Below are 17201 nucleotides of genomic sequence, written 5' to 3'. Positions count from 1 at the left end.
CCCCCTCCCATGCTAAGGGCTCAGAGAAGTGAGTAGGAGAAATACTGACAGTCTGTCTGTTCATCCGTAGATCTGATAGCTGCTTCCCGCAGTCCCTTTTTCTTCTATGAATAGCCCTTTAGTGTGGGATTTGCCTCTGGAAAGGGGCAAAATAAACTTAGCTCTTCCATTTTTTCTCCTCAAAAAAGTGTCAGGTAGCATTATTAATTATGTTTTCTATGTAAAGGTGGCCCTCTTTCCAGTAATCAACCATTTCAGGGTATCCTTCTGGTCCCAAACAAAGGGGACAGGCCCCAGAAAAGGGGGTAGATAATGCCTTGAGGGGTTATCAAAGCAAGTTATTGAATGTTTTGGGTCAGGTCACCCAGACTTTGGTACTGGACTTTAGGAACGGTTTGCCTGCTTGGCTTCATTAACGCCTACATTTGTACAGAATGGCGTAAGTCCTTTTCTCATGTGACTTCATCCCAATTTGTCATTAGGCAAGGTTGCTTTATTAAAATGTTTGCCCCTCAGGGGGATAGAGCCCGCTCCTTTGGCTGTTTTTTTCACCAGGGCTCTACCCATCCCTGACAAGGCGCATCAGCAGGTGCGCAAAGTTACTCCTCTATTCGAGGGGCTTGAACACAATCCCTGGTGTATTTCCCCTCTTTTGTCCGTTCTCCCTTGCCCCTCCACCAGTGTTCAGTAAGGCAAGCAGAATTTGATAGTGTGGAGGTCAGTGACCTCAATTTTGAAGGGACGGTGGTACCAGCGTCCTTCACGGTTTCTCAATTTTGAACGCAGTAGCTCTGGTCCCGCTACATAAGGGGGGGTTTCACCCAATATTTAACTTACAAGTTTTAACATCTATTTGTAACAATTTCAAAATGGAAGGGATTATTTTGCCCATTGGCTCCCTTCTCCCGGCGGATTGTATGATCAAGTTAGATCTCTGAGATGAGTGCCGGGTAGTTCCTGTTTTTCCTCCTCATCAGGAGATTCTTCTTAAATTCTACTGATGGATTCACACTTACCATTTTACCATAGTCCCTCCCTTTGGTATGACCTTTCCCATTAGCCCTGGTGCTTCACCAAGTTAATGAAGCTGGTGATAACTCGCCTCAGTTCCAAGGGGTTTTGGATAATATCTCTTAGATGACAGTTAGCGGTGTCCCTTTTGCAGTCATGCGTTTGTTTTTTTTGTTATAAATACAAGGGGTTTCAGATCTGCATCTTTTTCCTTCCAGGCGGCAGGTTCTCCTAGGTAGGTTGTGGGGATGTGGTCAGTTCCATCCGAGTTATCTTTCCCCTCTCCATTACAGGGCGTTACAATGCCTCAAACCAAATATCTTCACAAAAATGTGTTTTCCTCACAGTTACGGTTCGGTTCCCTGAGGTCACGATGGAGCTCCTTTGGTTGCTCAGGCACTTGGAGGCCTAGAGTGGCAAGGCACCTTTTACGTTTTCTCTGGATGTTCTTCCGGATTCGGATGCCAGCAGTCTGTGCTGGGGGGCTGCCAATATTTGGAAGGTTTTTTCCACAAGCAAAGTGGTCCACTTTAGTGAAGCAACTGCATGTCAGCTGTCTGGAGCTGCTAGCGAGCTCTCTTGCAGTCAAGAATTTTCTCTAGGATCAAGACAGTTTTGTGTCTTTTTCCAGATGGACAATATTCCGGCTGTACGATACATCTTTCCTCTGGGGGGACCAGGTCCAAGGACCTAACAGATCTAACAAGGGAAATTGGTTTTCTGTCTGGTATTGGGAGTCAGCAACTCTGTTACAGTCTGTTTTTTTCCAGACATCTCCAGGACAGGAGCAACTGGATGCTAGACAGGGTTCTCTCTTTGCCAAGATCTTGTATTTGGGGTCCGATTGAGTGTTTCTCTTTGCTTCATAACTTATATGCTAAGTTCCCGGCTCTACAGTTAGAGTACGGTTCCCAGTGCGCTGCTTTCCGACACTTTCCTCCAAGGTTGGTCGGGTCCATTTTTTCTTTCGTATGTTGTCTCCTTTGCTATGGTAGCAAGAGTCCTGGTTCAGGTTGGATACTTCTCGTCTCGTCCCTCTCCACCCGTGGCCTCTCTCTGTCCCGGCCGGTTTCCCTTACGAGCTGGTCCTTAGGGACTCCTTTCTCTTGTTAGTTAGAACATTTCTTCTCTTCCTGTTGCTTCCGGGGATTCTATCTGTGTCGTTAAGGACTGTGGGGCAGCCTCTAGTAAGTCAGCGTGCCCTTCAACTTGGAACCGCTGGGTGAGTAGGTGTGTGGCTCAATTTCAGTTCTGTTTCTCCCTTTCAGTAAAGATTGTTAATTTCTGGTGGAGTTGTTTAAAAGGTGATATTTACATGTCGGTGAGTGCATTTAACAGCCTCTGTCTCAATGGGACACGTTGTCGCTAATGGTGAGGCAGTGGTTAGACACTCCTTGGTGCGCAGGGCCTTTAAGTTCATTTGCATTAGGGTCCCACCTAGGATAGATATATTTTTTCTTCTTCTATGGGATGTTTATATAGCAGGGATTTGTCTGTTTTTTGGTCCTTTATAATGAAGGTTGGTCTTGTAACTGTTTTCCAAAGTTATCCATGTCAGGTTTTGTGTTCCTGTTAAGAAGTTCTCTGGTCAGAACATTGGATTTGGGCAATAAAATGTTCACTCCTCAAGGGGTTAATTTCTTTGTTCTCAGGAGGTGTAAGCATTTGGTTTCCACCCTTTCTTATCCAGATTTTCCATAAGAGTTTCAGGGTTTATGGTGAAAAGACCGAAAAAAAAATATTGAAAAAAAAGGTCGAACCATAAAATCTCGAAAAAAAAATCGAATTTTTTTTCAATACTTTTTTTTTCAAAATGGGGGGGTTCCCCCCAACCCCCCCTTTTTCATTTTTTTTATTTTACCCCTTTTTTTTACTTACCTGACCCCAAAAATACATATAAATTTATAAATAAAAAATTAGATTTTTTTTTTTCGAGATTTGTTTTTCGATATTTTTGTCTTTCGATATTTTTCTTTCGGCCTTTTGACTGACCACCGAGTTTCAGTTATGTGTTTTTAGTGTTTAAAATGTTTTGAGTTGAAGAAGAGAGACTCTTAGCCTCATAATACCTCTCAGCTGCTATTCCTGTGGGAACTCCTTGCAGAGACCCCTGCCCCCCTCCCCATCCTCTTTTTACCTGATAGATTATGTAATTTTGCAGGAACAAGGAGCTAATCCTCCTTTGGTTCTTTCTGTTAAAGATACTAGGGTGTTAGGAGGCTCTCCTGGGGGGAGTGAGGGGTATTGCAGGGGGGAAAAGACTGTCAAAGCAGCTGATTGTACAAGAGAATTAGCATTCAAAACATTTTATTTTATCACAAGTGTATTGATCATGTTGGGGTTAATGTGATGTAAGGGCTTTAAAGTTGCATAATATGAAGCCTCCTGTCATGCCATAGAATAGTTAATCCCCCTCACTAACGTGACAGGTGGTTTAGATTCTATTAAAGACAGCAGGTGAGTATTATCCCACCCACCCTCCCTTTTTTCTGTTTCTTATTCCACACACCCACCCTGTTCTGTTTCATTTTGTTTCAGCTTCGGGTGATAGGTCCTATCCAGAAGAGTTTGTCATAGTGTCCGGTTGTGAAGAGGTTGAGATCCCTCCAGTTTCTCTGTATCCTTTTTCTCTGTGCTTTCCTTTTTTCTTAGCGGTTAGATCGTTGCAGTGGACGTCTGGTGCAAGAAAGCTGCAGAAGGAGGAGTTGGGATTAAAGTAAAGGACATATATAGAGGAGGGTCCCTGCCCATTGGTCACCCGCAGGGCATAACCTGTCCTTCATCTTGGATTGGGGAGCTTCCCTTACATTGACTGTGAACTCTATTTAGTTCTGTTATTTAAACTTTTTGTTTGTAAAAGTTTTTTCTTTGCTGCTGTGGTTTCAGAAGTAAAGATTGTAATGCATAATACTTGCCTCCTGTCTTTAATAGAATCTAAACCCCCTGTCACGTTAGTGAGGGGGATTAACCATTGTGTTTGTGCGTGTGCGCTTAGGTGTAATGCTGGGCCGAGGAGCTGATTCTGATGGGCAGAGGGTGGGAGGCCAAGCCCCAGAGAGCCCCCCCCTCGAATTCAAGTGCCACTTAAAGCACTGGTTGTACACCTTTTTATTCTTTGCTTGCAGCATCATAGAAAACACGCCTCCCCTTACAGGTTATTTTCCAGATGTTAATAATGAATCTCCTGAAATGGACATGTTTATGTATGAGGGAGCTGCGAAAAATCTCCTGAATCACCTCCTCCCCAACGGCTGCTCCCCCTTACCTCGCATACCCTCTGCCCTCTTTCTGGATCCCGCAGTTACTCATTTCCATTTCCAGCACTGGACCTCTTTACTCAAAGTGTAAAACTGAGGGCTGCTCATCAGACAATCTAGGGCCAGAGTACACAAACTTTTCCCTGGCGCAAATTTGCACGGTATTAGCACTAGGGTAAAGTTTGCCTCTAAAAATGCAGGCACATATTAGGAAATATTTGCACTATGACAAGTGCAGTTTGCCATTGTATAAGCACCAGAACAAAAATTGCACTGGTGCAAAAAAGATACATTTTAAATCAATTTTTTGCACCAGGGCTAAATTTGCCCTACCACTACCAATCTGTATTAGCACTAGAACAATCTTTGCCCTGGTGCAAAAATGCATACAAAATGTACCTTTTTGCTAAAAGGGCAATTTTTGCCCTGGTGCTTATACAGTGGCAAACTTCACTTGCCATGGTGCAAAGATTTTCTAATATGTGCCAGTGTTTTTAGAAATAGGGCAAATTTTGCCCTAGTGCTAATACTGTGAAAACCTGCACTGGCGCCACTGCACAGTTTCTGTAATCTGGCCCTCGATTGTTTGTCAGGCACAGAGAAATGGGAGAGATTGAAAAAGAGAGAGCGATGCATAGATGAGGAGTTGGATAGGGGGCACAGCATACAATAACATGGGGGAGAAAGGTGACAGTAGATATAATGAGATAGTGAATGAAGAAAGGGCGAAAACAGGCTGAACTGGAAAGGAAGGGGAACGCTAAAGATGAGAAAGAGAAAAGAAAGAAAAGAGAGAAAAACAACGAGCAGTAAAGAGGTGGCAAGGAGAGAAGAGAAAAGGAAAAGAAGAAGGAACAGAGAAATTGAAGGTGAGAAACATACAATTAGATAGTGTGAGGGAAGGAGAAAGATAATATGGCGGACAGAGGGAATGAGAGCAGGAGAGGGATAATTGAATGAGAGAAATAAATAAGAGAAAGAAGAAAACAAAGGCTGACAAAGAGACTGTGTAATGTGAGGGGTCAGAAATAATAGCCAGACACAAGGTTGTTAAGGTCTTGGTTAAAGACATTTTTATTAAACAAAAATGGGTTGAGAAAACGTCTCTCTTGCCCTATTCTAAAGAGGATCTTTCCTACCTAGAAACAAAACTAAGGATCTCTTTGTGTCAGGATGTCTAAAACGCCATCCTTGTGTACAAAACATCCTATCCTGACCCTTACACCGTAAACAATACAACAAAAGGTGCAAGGAATTGTTTTTAACTTGATGTTAGAAAAGGTGTTCAAAACCAAAAGTATAAAAATAACTCCAAAGAAAATGTTCTACAAGGTAAAGATCCTTGGATCCAGAGGACGATCCCCTTCCCCAGGATGCTTTAACTGGATGGCAAAATGTCCCTTTAGCTAACAGTTCCTTTGTGTCTTCACTGGACTCAAAAAGTTCTTGTTCAAGCAAAAAGAAACATTCTGTAACAGTTTTTCTGTAGAAGTTCTCTTATTCAACCAAAAAGTTATGTAACAGTCTTTTTGTAGAAGTCCTTGTAACTTTGTTGATCACTTTGTATACTCCCCTGCTAGGAATCTTTATACAGTTTCAACTTCCTGGTGCACTCGCCTGCCAGGACTTATGCGTTTCACAGTTCTTTAATAAAACTTCAGCTGCCTGGGGCATTCGCCTGCCAGGAATTCAGATGTGTTTCACAGTTCTTCAGCTCTACTACAATAGCATATACTGTTAGGTGCTTGGTATATCTATGTATGGTAATATTTCCTTATGCATTTCACAATTCTTTTACATAACTTCAGCTGCCTGGGGTATTCGCCCACAAGAACTTCTTATCTGGTTTACAGTTCTTTAGCTCTACCACAGTAGCATACACTGTGAGGTGGTTGTTATATTTATCTATGGTAATATTTGTTCAAACATATTTGCTCAAACCTCTCTTCCACATTGACTTCCCATGCATCTATATTTGATTGGGGTTTTCCTTAGTACTTTGCCTTGACTGCATTCAACCAAACTTTGTCTTTGTACTTTGCCTTGTCTGCATTCAAACATTCTTCTTATTGGGTGCTGAATTTATACTTTGCCTTAACTGATTTCAAACAAACGTTGCCTTTGTACTTTGCAATGTCTGCATTCAAACATTCTTCTTATTGGGTGCTGAATTTGTACTTTGCCTTGACTGCATTCAAACAACATTTGTGTATTTTCTGCATCAGCAATCCCGTACCATTCAGTCACTTGTTGGCGTGCTAATCGGAACGCCCTGGGGTCCCCAGCTGCTTTGGACAGATTCACTGGTTTCTTCCAGCATTTCTGATGCTGTTCACGCCTCTGCGTTTTGGTTCCTTCATCTGGTTTCGAGTTTGAAGTACGCAGACATTCCTCCAGGGTCCTGCGCAGCTCCGCTGTCACACGCCAGCTTTCCTCTTCGGCCTGGGTGGGAGAATGCTGTCTCGTTGAGCTGCCCAACTGACAGGAGCTCCTCCATGGCTCCCAGCATCTCCACGGCCCTTCTCCATCACACACAGTGTCTCTCCACCTGTCCCAGTGACCTTCTCCGTTTCGCCAAGCCTTGTTGGTGTGCCTCACATTCTGGAGCCCAAACATGGATGATAACATCTTCTCCGGCACTGCTCGCCTCCTTAATGCAGTTGTCATCTTTAAATGTCCCGCTCATGGAAGGTTTGTAAAAAGAACTAGTCTGCATGTTGTACTTTGGGTTCCTCTGACTTTGCACAAACTCCCTTTTCCTCTTCCTTGTCTCAGTGCCTGGATGATTATGGGAGTTGGAGCCCATGGATGTCTTTGGAGTTTTAACTCTTAAATGTTTTTTCTCATGGATTTCACACAATGGTCCATTAAAAACAAAAGGTGTTATAGGTGAGTTGGGGGGGTTTGGGTGAAAGGTGGGGGGTGGCCAGAATGGCATAGAGAAAAGGTTTCTTGACCTCCTCGACAAGGGGAGCATTAGTTGACAATAGGCCATTAAGGTCTTGGGTTTCAGGGGGTCTGCCTCATGGAAAAGGGGGGGATACTATGACTCATCCAATTAAGTCATAACATCTCCCTGGTGGTTGTCTCCTCCCATATGTTTCTCTCTCATATAACGACCTCCAGGGTCAGGATCCGGTAATGACTGCCGCCCCCTGGCCACATGGGAGGAGGTTCCTGCAGGGGAATACGTGATGACACCATTGGAGTCATCACAGTGCATACTGGTAATTGTGAAGAGAGGTAACTGCATTGTGAACAGCCAATACAGGCACCGGTGGAATAAACTACTAAGCCTGCTTTAGGAAAACTGTACTGTGGGGAGATCAAGTGCAAAGCTCCTATATGCCAAACATAACCATCCCAATGACACTCAATGATTTCTGGAATGATAACTCTGACCTTCTCATAGATATATGTTCTCAAATGAAAAATTGAATGCAGAGTAATTTGCTCAGCGAAACCAACCCTTATTCAAATCTCCACCTACTGCTATCTCAGACTTTCTAAGCAGATGAGTCTTTATTTTAATTAATCCCATCCCTCCAGCATCACCAGGGCACTCATCTGAGCCAAAGGTGACTATTGTAACACTTTGCACCTAGGTCTTTCCAAATCCCTTTATTGGAAATTACAAGACAATACTGCAAGGGTTGCTAACATTGTTCTTTTTTCCTTTCGCGCTCTGTTTTGTGAAAGCGAACAATTGCACATAGGGCATCCACCATCACCTAAAGGCTAAGATTGGCTGTCATATGCATGCAATTAACACTTTTAACAAAATGAGACTGTCTGATTGAGTTTTATATATACTGAGTGAGAGAGCATTTTATTAGACAGTGATATAGCCAAACTAGTCAAAGAATGTGCAGAAACCATAGCCCCTTTTCTGAAAACATTCATCAATGCCTCCTTCAACTCCAATACTGTCCCTGACAGCCTAAAAGAAGCGTGGGTTCGCCCACTTCTGAAAGAACCATCACTGGACCCCGAAATAGCTAACAACTACAGGCCCATCACCACCATCCCATTCTTGCTCAAAATCTTGGATAAGGTTGCCTATACACAAATACAGCAATTATTGGAAGAAAACAAGATCTTAGGCAAAAGGCAGTCTGGATTCCGCCATGGTCACGGGATAGAATCCGCCTTGATTGATCCCAAAATACAACTTGGTGACATCATGGACAAAGCCAAACCAGCACTCCTCCTCTTGCTAGACCTATCAGCTGCCTTTGATCTTGTCAGCCATGATATTTTCAGTGAGCAACTAAAAAACGAAGCTCACTTCTCACCACAAGCCACAACTTGGATTGCGTTCTTCTTCAATGGTAGATTCATGAGAGTCTACTCAGACTCTGCATGTGCCTCCCCAACCACCTTATACTGTGGAGTCCCACAAGGATCTTGTACTGCACCCACCTTGTACAACATCTTCACCCTGCCGCTCTTCAATGACTTGGATCGTTGAGACATAGCCTACATAAACTATGCCGATGACACGCAAGTACTACTCCCCCCTAACCGGCATCTACGAACAAGACTCTGTAGCCCTAACTAATATCTACACAGCCATCCAAACATGGATGGCACCCAACGGACTCTGTCTCAACTGTGACAAAAAAAAGATCCTCGTGGGCACAAAAAACATTAAATAAACTCTCCCCTCAATACAGCACCTTCAACATCGACAATACCACCATCACTGCATCACCTGCAGTAAAAACCCTTGGTGTGTACCTTGATGCCTCCCTATCCTTGACACGCCAGGTCAGCGCCATAGCTTCCTCAGCGGCTTTCACCACAGAAATCATCAATCAACGCAGTCAAACCATTCCTGTCAACCAAAAACTGCCTCGCAATTGCTAGAGCCACAGTCTGCACTAAGCTTGACTACTGTAATGCTCTATTCCTGGGCACCACCACCAAAAATATTAACAAGCTACAAGTGACTCAAAACCACGCTCTCAGAGCAGCATTGAGTCTTCCAAAAAGGGAACACATCTCCCAGGCAAGAAAAAACGTCCACTGGCTGCTGGTTAAAGAACACATTCTGTTCAAAACCATGGCCATTACACACAAATGCCTCTCACTTAACACCCCCTCACCTATCTGAAAGGATCACCCACATCTCTTCATTCAGACCTATAAGATCCCACCTCACTAACCAAATCTATGTCCCCTCATTCACAAGGACCAAAGCAGGAGGCTCCAGCTTTCAACACATAGCACCTAAAAACTGGAACGTCCTCCCCGCTACGCTCAGAAATGAAAAGTTCTACACCGTTTCCTGTAAAATTCTGAAAACTAAGTTGTTCAACTAATCTGTTCACCTACCTGTAACCTGCTCTACTCTTTCAATCCTGTTATGCTGTTCCCCTGTAACCATTTGAACATGCATCTTTTCATGATTGTCTGCACTCTTGCCCTTCTTAAGTATGCCTGTACCAAGCAAGTATTCTGTAACATCGCCACGATGCCCCAGGGCCGCTGCGTGCTATATAAATTGAAATAAATCAAAATAAATAAGTCTGTCTACCTTATGTAGACTGGATGCAAATTAGACCCCCTGAAACCATGCTGAGTGACACAAGATACATGTTTGCATTGCCTCATGATGTGTTTGGGACATGCAGTCCCATCTGCCCTTTTTTGGCAATGCCCATCACTCTGTGGGCCATCCCCCTTGTTAGAACTCCATGTCAGTTTTGCAACTGCTGGAGTTTTCTGTGTTGCCCTAGAGAAAGAATAGTATGGTTTTTGCTCACTTTTTTCTAAACATAGAGCCTCATTGCGAGTTCCACGGTGCGATTAAAACGTGGAAGTAATTCTGTTGCAGGCACTTTTTTTGGTGGTAACGGAATTACAGCAGTTTTTACCACACCGCCAAATTCCGAGTTTGGAGCAAAAGTGGAAGATTTACCTCCAGGCACAGACTGGAGGTAACTCCTACACTTTTCCTCCCAAAATTGGCATAATTACCACAGCAGAATTGCCCGTCGTGGTTATTCTGCCAACATCCCCCTGGAGTCCTATGGACTCCATAAATCCAAAAGGGGACTTACACTGCCTTCTCAGGGGGAGGGGAAGAGAGAGAGGCAGAGAGAAAAAAAACACCCTCGGCCCGAGTCCAGCCACCACCAACTCATCCTTGAGTTGAAAGAATCAAGTCACAAATTACAAACCATAAAATATGCTGACTGAGTTGAGTGTCCCTCCCACTTGGTAAGCATTCAGGGGAATGATGGGACAAAAATCAATATTTCGTGGCTTCTTGTGAGACCATGTTCTTTTTTTGCAATATGATTTTCCTTGTTTTCACTTCACAGGTGTCTCTTCTAGGATCTCCCCATGAATTGCAAAACCTTCAATGAGAGAGAGCTCACAAAGCAAGACTGTTAGGATAAGAAAGTGCTGAAGTTATTAGACCCTAACCACTCAGCTAGATTGGACTTGGGGGAAGTGCATGAAGAATGATGCTAATGGATCATGGAAGTGGGTTATGGGAAGGGTTGGACAGAGAGCACAGTAGGGCAAACATTGGGGAGGGTATAGGAGATGAAGGGAGGTGTCCCACTGATGAGGTGTGGACTTATACAAGGGCACATATGAGGAAATGGAGTGTGCACCTGTAGTTTGAGTGAGATCTCCACAGACAGTGTACAAGGACTGAAAGGACATGAATACAGCAGAAAAACTCATATCTATAGGAGTGTTTGAACTAATAAGCTGGTAACTGCATTGGCATTGAATCCAAAAGCACTCATATTTCATTCCTTTAGCGGGTGGCTAAAGAATGATCAGAAACATGCAGAAACCTAAATGTGACCCCCCTCACACCACAAAAAGAGACCAAGAAGCACAGGAATGGTCAGTGTTGAACTTTTCAAATGGTGGGATGTTGAACTAGGCATCCCACACAATTACCATTAATGCATTCACTCTTAATTAAAGGTGGTGTTGATATGGATCTTGATCCCAGTGCCAATATCCTAAACCCCATGTTCCTAACAGAAGACATAATCCATCAAGTCTCAACGATAGGAAGTCTTATTGGACCTACCCAATGTTTGAGGGGAATGACTTTGTATACCTGCTCTGATCCACTGAACTCATCCTTCACTGCAGGTTAAAGTCTCTGAATCCCTGAGCTAATCAGTGCAGCACATCCTGTCTTGTTAGAGAGTCTTTGTGTCCCTGTGACAATAATATGGACCATCCATCCTGAGAAATGGAATGCATTGTACCTATGTGTTAATTCCAGAGGTATATACTGTTTGATAGGTTCTCTGTGACCTGAGAAAACAAAATGTTTTTATGTAGTGCTTCCTGATGGGGTTTCCCCACATAAATGTATAGACCTCAGACTGGCGAAGGGCTGGGTTAGCTTTGATGTGCTTCGAATGAGTGTCCACTAGTCTAAATATAAGTGTCTGAGGTGAGTGCTTAACTCAGCAATCTTCCTTATAGGTTTACTCACCAGAAACAATTATTTCTGTGACCAGTTCTATTTCCCCTGAGTGAATCCTAAAACATCCAACCTTCCTATGGGCAGAGTTCCCATACTCTGAAAATAATTCCCAGGTTCCCATACTCTGAAAATAATTCCCAGATTCATTATTTCTGCAAATGGCAGATTCCTCATCTCTGGATGAACCAATCCTTTCAAGAGTTAACGGTTTCCCCTTACATGTGTACATATAGAATCCACCTTTGCTGCAGTTGACTTGCTATATATTCCTTGGTAGCTCCCCAAAACTGTCCTTACTACAGGTTACTTGCCTGTCCTTGTTTGAAGACACAGACTGGGCGTTCCTCTGAGTTACATGTTTTATATCGCTGGGTGAGTGAATCCCATAATCCATCTTTCCTACAAATGACAGAATGTATTACCTGTCTTAATCTCAGCAATCCACTCTTGACCCATTTAAAAAAATAAAAATTCACAAGTACATTCGTACATCGTGTTTGTGGGGCATTAGTTCCCCAGCACACCTGGCAGAGATAAATCTTGAGGTTGACATAAGTACCCATTGTAAACTGTGGGTACTTTACCAGCTGTCTCATCCTGTCTCAGACTACGGTTGGTGGAGCTGGGTATTGTAGGGGCTCAGCTTGAGTCATTAAGCTTACAGCTACTCTCCCAGTTTGCTCAACACGTCTTCTCGATTGCTGTCTAAATTCCCAGACCCCCTTCTTCCTGCAGGCAACCAGTTTCTCTGGACCTGGTAAATCCCCAAAATCCATGCCTCCCACAAGAAAGAAGTAGATTATCCTGGGGCCTGTGAGAAACCTGAAGGTGTCTCACCCGCTAATCCCCAGAGATCTGTCATCCAGGTGCCCAGGACGTGGCCATCGTTATTTGATCCAGTACCTGGGGGTGAACCAGTGCGGGAGGATCACCTGGATGGGGCATCCCGGGGAGTAGAAGTGGGACACTGAGGGGTAAAACACAGTACCCCCTTCCTTAAACACCTTTTCCCCATCCTACCCCGTAGGATATTCAGAAGCTCTACTCCCCTCCACTTTTCTGACACAAACACTTTATTACACCATGAAAGACACCGGAACTAACACCAGGGCTGTTTACCTGACGTGCCCCAACACAGGGCACAGGCAGAGTCAGGCAATTGACAATAACTAAGATCAGAGGTTATCCTGGATACCTCGCAATTAGTTTGTTATTCCAAAAGTTGGATTTTCCACACTGTTTGCAATTGGTGTTAAGTGCAATTTTTAATAGTCATCAATTGGTTTGTGTGGGCTCATGGTCCCATTCATGGTCAGCCGACACATGTTTCGACCGCGTGGGTCTTTATCAAGGCTGATACATATTTAAAAGGTTACACACATGTGAACACAGTTTGTAGTGTGGGTGACATTTGTAACATAACGCATGTGTGTCGGTGCCAGGTGCGTGGTGTAGTGAAAATTTACAGTGGTCGAAACACGGTCGAAACATGTGTCGGGTGACTATCAATGGGACCATGAGCCCACACAAACCAATTGATGACCATTACAAATTGCACTTAACACTAATTGCAAACAGTGTGAAAATCCACTTTTTGGAATAAGAAACTAATTGCGAGGTATCCAAGATAACCCCTGATCTTACAACAAAAGAGGTGTGGGCTTCACCTAAAAACACATCATGTGACCTGGCAGCAAGCAACAAATTGCTGTACAACGTAACAATTACCAGAGCTTGTCAAGGACGGTTCCATACCTAGGGCCCCATCACAAACACTTTAAATTGACAATAACTACACACACCTGACAGCCCTTTCCCTTCCCCACAGAGTTAAAAGGTGTAAGACGAGAGCACATGGGGAGCAAGGCAAAATGCACTAGGTGGCAGCTATTCCAGGATGGCAGTTCAAGAGGAAGAGAGAGGCGGCGAGACGGAAAAGGACGACAAGGAGGGAAGTGCCCTTGCCCTTTTCGACCCAGACCTGCGAAGCCTCCGAAAGTGGGATTATAAGATCAGGAACTACAGCTAGCATGTGGTGTAACAGATGTCAACGGTGTATAGAGCCCTCCCACACAGATAACCAAGGCGGGTGGAGTCGCATGCTACCGTGGTACCGCCCTTAGCTCCAAAGACAAGAAACGACAAGGAGTTCAGCGCAGCCGGTGAGTCGGAGGTAGAACCAAAAATAGACCAAGCTGTGTTGAGTAAATGTTGCAAACAGCAACATGGTTTGAACAAAGGAAATATCTGTTACTGAACTTTTAAAACCAAGGGAAAGACCAGCTGCATAGTGGTCCAGTGCCACGCGGGTGCTTATTCGAAAGATTCTGGTTATTCCCCTTTTGTTAAAAACTACAGATACCAGGAAGCCCTAGGAGAGCCCAATGTAGGAGGTCGAAGTGGTCGTACAAGGGTCGAGTAAAACCCCTTGTATAGTCGAAAGTCTTTGACCCGTAACCAAGAGGAAAGCTAAGGGAAGTGAATCCCGTATTGTGAGAGAGCAAAGCAAACTGTGTAACTGGTAAATGTGAACGCGGCTGAGGGATGCCTGCAAAGCGGGGTGAAGCATAATAACCCTGTGAACATTGTGTTGACAAGAATGAACCCGGCTGAGGGATGTCCACAGTGAAAGGTTGTTCAAAATGACATTGAGACTCATGAATACTACAGGTGAAGGGATTTTGCATAAAAGAGTGTAGCCAACCTGACGGAGGCAGGCTAACATTCATAAGGATTGGAGCCCGGTTAAGCGAGATCCAGAGATGAAGATTCATCACCCAAAGTAAAGAATACAGAAAGGAACTTTTGTTTGTTATTGTTGGCACATCAGGCCCTCAGCAGCAATAGACTTTGTAGAAAAGAGACTTGACCACTAAAAGTCTTGATATCACTGAAAGAAACTGTAACCTCGTGCTGGAGAAGCACAGGAGTGTGCTGTGCTTGAGAGTCCTGCCTTGTCCCATGCTAAAAACGGCTATAACATCCTGATTTATAATTCTGTGGACACTTCTTTCTTTTCTGGTGAATATTATCCCACACTATGTTTGTAATTTTGCGGTAAGGACTGGCGATAGGTTTTTTAGTATAGGCCCTTTTTATTTGACGAGACGCAAATAGGACTGCATTTTTATTATTTGATGGTCGTAGCTTGCTCCCATCTTAGATTTATATTTAGATTAGACGTTTTCCTCATCTATTTATAGAGTTTAATAAACACTCTTGAACTGTGATCACTTAAGTCTGTCTTTACTGTTGCCACCATGAGTTCCTTACAGGCCACACCCCAGAAACAATCCTTCCTAGTGGCAGCTGGTGTGGCACCTCTTTGCTAATCATCAGAACCCATTCTTCCAATATAACAATGACTTGTGTTTATATAGCGCTTACCGTCTCAGTTTCACACTTTGATAACAGGTTCTCTGTCCTTGTGCTCATTCTCAGAGCCCTTTCTTTCTACAGGTAGCAATATCTTTATGCATGGGTGAATTCCACAAACCCAATTTATGTGCTCTTTGTCCGTGGCTGAATACCCAGAACACACTACTTCCTCCAAGGGAAAGGTTGTATTTGCCCCTGGTCCAATTCCCATAATCCACCCCTCCTACAAGAGACCAATTCGCTATCCTACCATTAATGGTAGGATAGGGTCTTTGCACCCGGCAATTGCACTGAACCCAAATGGGTACATTGTTGCTGCCCATCCTTCCTGTGAACGGGGCAATGCCCCAAATCTAACAGGTGCAATGTAGCATTTTGTCCCAGTGACAAAGCCCTGAACCATCTGCCGCTACAGGTGAAAGGTGGTGTGTCCCAGAGAAAGTCTCCAGAACCCACCCCCTGCAAGGGACGATTCTACATAGGTAAACTCTTCTAGTCCATCATTGTTTCAGGTGACAGTCCATAGGGCTTGCTGAACTCCCGTAGCTCACGCTTTTCAAAGGTAGACGCTTATCTCAAAAACTCATCCTTTCTCATCACTGACTCTAACCTTCCTGCAGGTGATGAGGCCATTCCTTCCTGCAGACTGCAAAGATAGTGCCACTTTATGCAGCTAATTTGCACCAGTGACTACACAGTCATTTTGCGAAGTACTGCTACTAAACCACTCCAATGCCCCAATCCTAAATGTAAATATGACAATCTAGGTCCCATCAACATTTCAACTGTGGTTGCTCCACTGCTAGAAACCCTGCACATCAAAACATACTGGACCATGAGCAGTCAGCAACAGACGGCCTGAGATTTTACAAACTCTGATTTCTTTGCAGCAATATGCCCTAAACAGAGAAAGGGGGCATAGAGGAGTGCGGAACAAAGACTTACAACTATGGGGGGACTGTTGGAGGGAGAGGATGAGAAGAAGCAGTGACCAGGGGATAGTGCAGATTGGTTAACCAGGAGTCCAGCACTCTGCCCCCGAAAGGGGCTGGACATGAATGTGTCAGCCTCTTTCCATGCAGAGGCTAACAAAAGAAGGCAACAAACAGGGCATCTCCTTCCTCCGGGGAAGAGAAGGCTACCACCATCACGGTGCTGCAAAATGCTAGTGTGGCACTGCTGGAGGTAGGGAAGAGACACTTTTGGAGAAAGGAGAAGGTCTGATAAAGGGGCAGCTTCAGCTGGAATACAGGCAGCTGGGTGTCCAGTCATAATTTCGAATGAAAAATTTCAAAAGACACAAAAGTCGAATAAAAAATGTCGAAAAAAAAATGTCGAACAATTTTTTTTTTCGATATTTTTTTTGGCTCTAGTTTATATAAAAAAAAGTAGGTAAAAAAAAGGGTGGTTGGGGGCGAACCCCCCCATTTCGAAAAAAAACCAAAAAAATTCGACATTTTTTTTTCGACTTTTTTTTTCCGACTTTTTGACTTTCGAGATTTTTGTATTCGAAATTATGTCTATAAACCAGGCAGCTGTGATTCCCCCAATTGCTCCAGGTGGTAGTGCACCAGTAGCTCTGGGTGGGAGGGCTGGGTAAAAAGGGGGACCTGAGGGCTTACATGGAAGGCATGGCGAATAGAGGAGAAGGAATAGGGTAGCCAGGGGCTGTCGGGAGAATCTGGGACTTCATTGAGGGGACACAGATGGCAAATTATTTGTTAATTGATAGGGGCAGTCCCACAGGGGTTGCCCCAGTGGCAGCAAAGAGAGGCAAGACCACAAGGATCTCTTCAAAGAAAGCTGGGAACGGGCACTTTAGGGAGGGCCTCACTGGAGAGGTGGCAAAGGAGGAGGTAAAGGGGGAGGGTTGAGTATAATTTGAGTGGTTGAGGACGAAGTACAGCAGGGCAAGGGAGACACAGAGAAGACCATGTGTGGGCCAGTTAGGCAGACAATCAGGAGGCATGCAAGGGATGCTGCCAGCACCTGGAAAGGAGGCAGAGGAGCAATATAGGCCCAGGAACCAGGTTCCCCTGATTTAAAAACGACCAGAGGACCACTGACCTACCTTTGGTGGTCAA

The sequence above is a fragment of the Ambystoma mexicanum genome, chromosome 12 (assembly GCF_040938575.1).
Source record: "Ambystoma mexicanum isolate Mex_15411 chromosome 12, UKY_AmexF1_1, whole genome shotgun sequence".
In the NCBI taxonomy this organism is placed as follows: Eukaryota; Metazoa; Chordata; class Amphibia; order Caudata; family Ambystomatidae; genus Ambystoma; species Ambystoma mexicanum.
The sequence above is the reverse complement of the archived record's forward strand: the minus strand, read 5'-3'. Positions refer to the sequence as shown.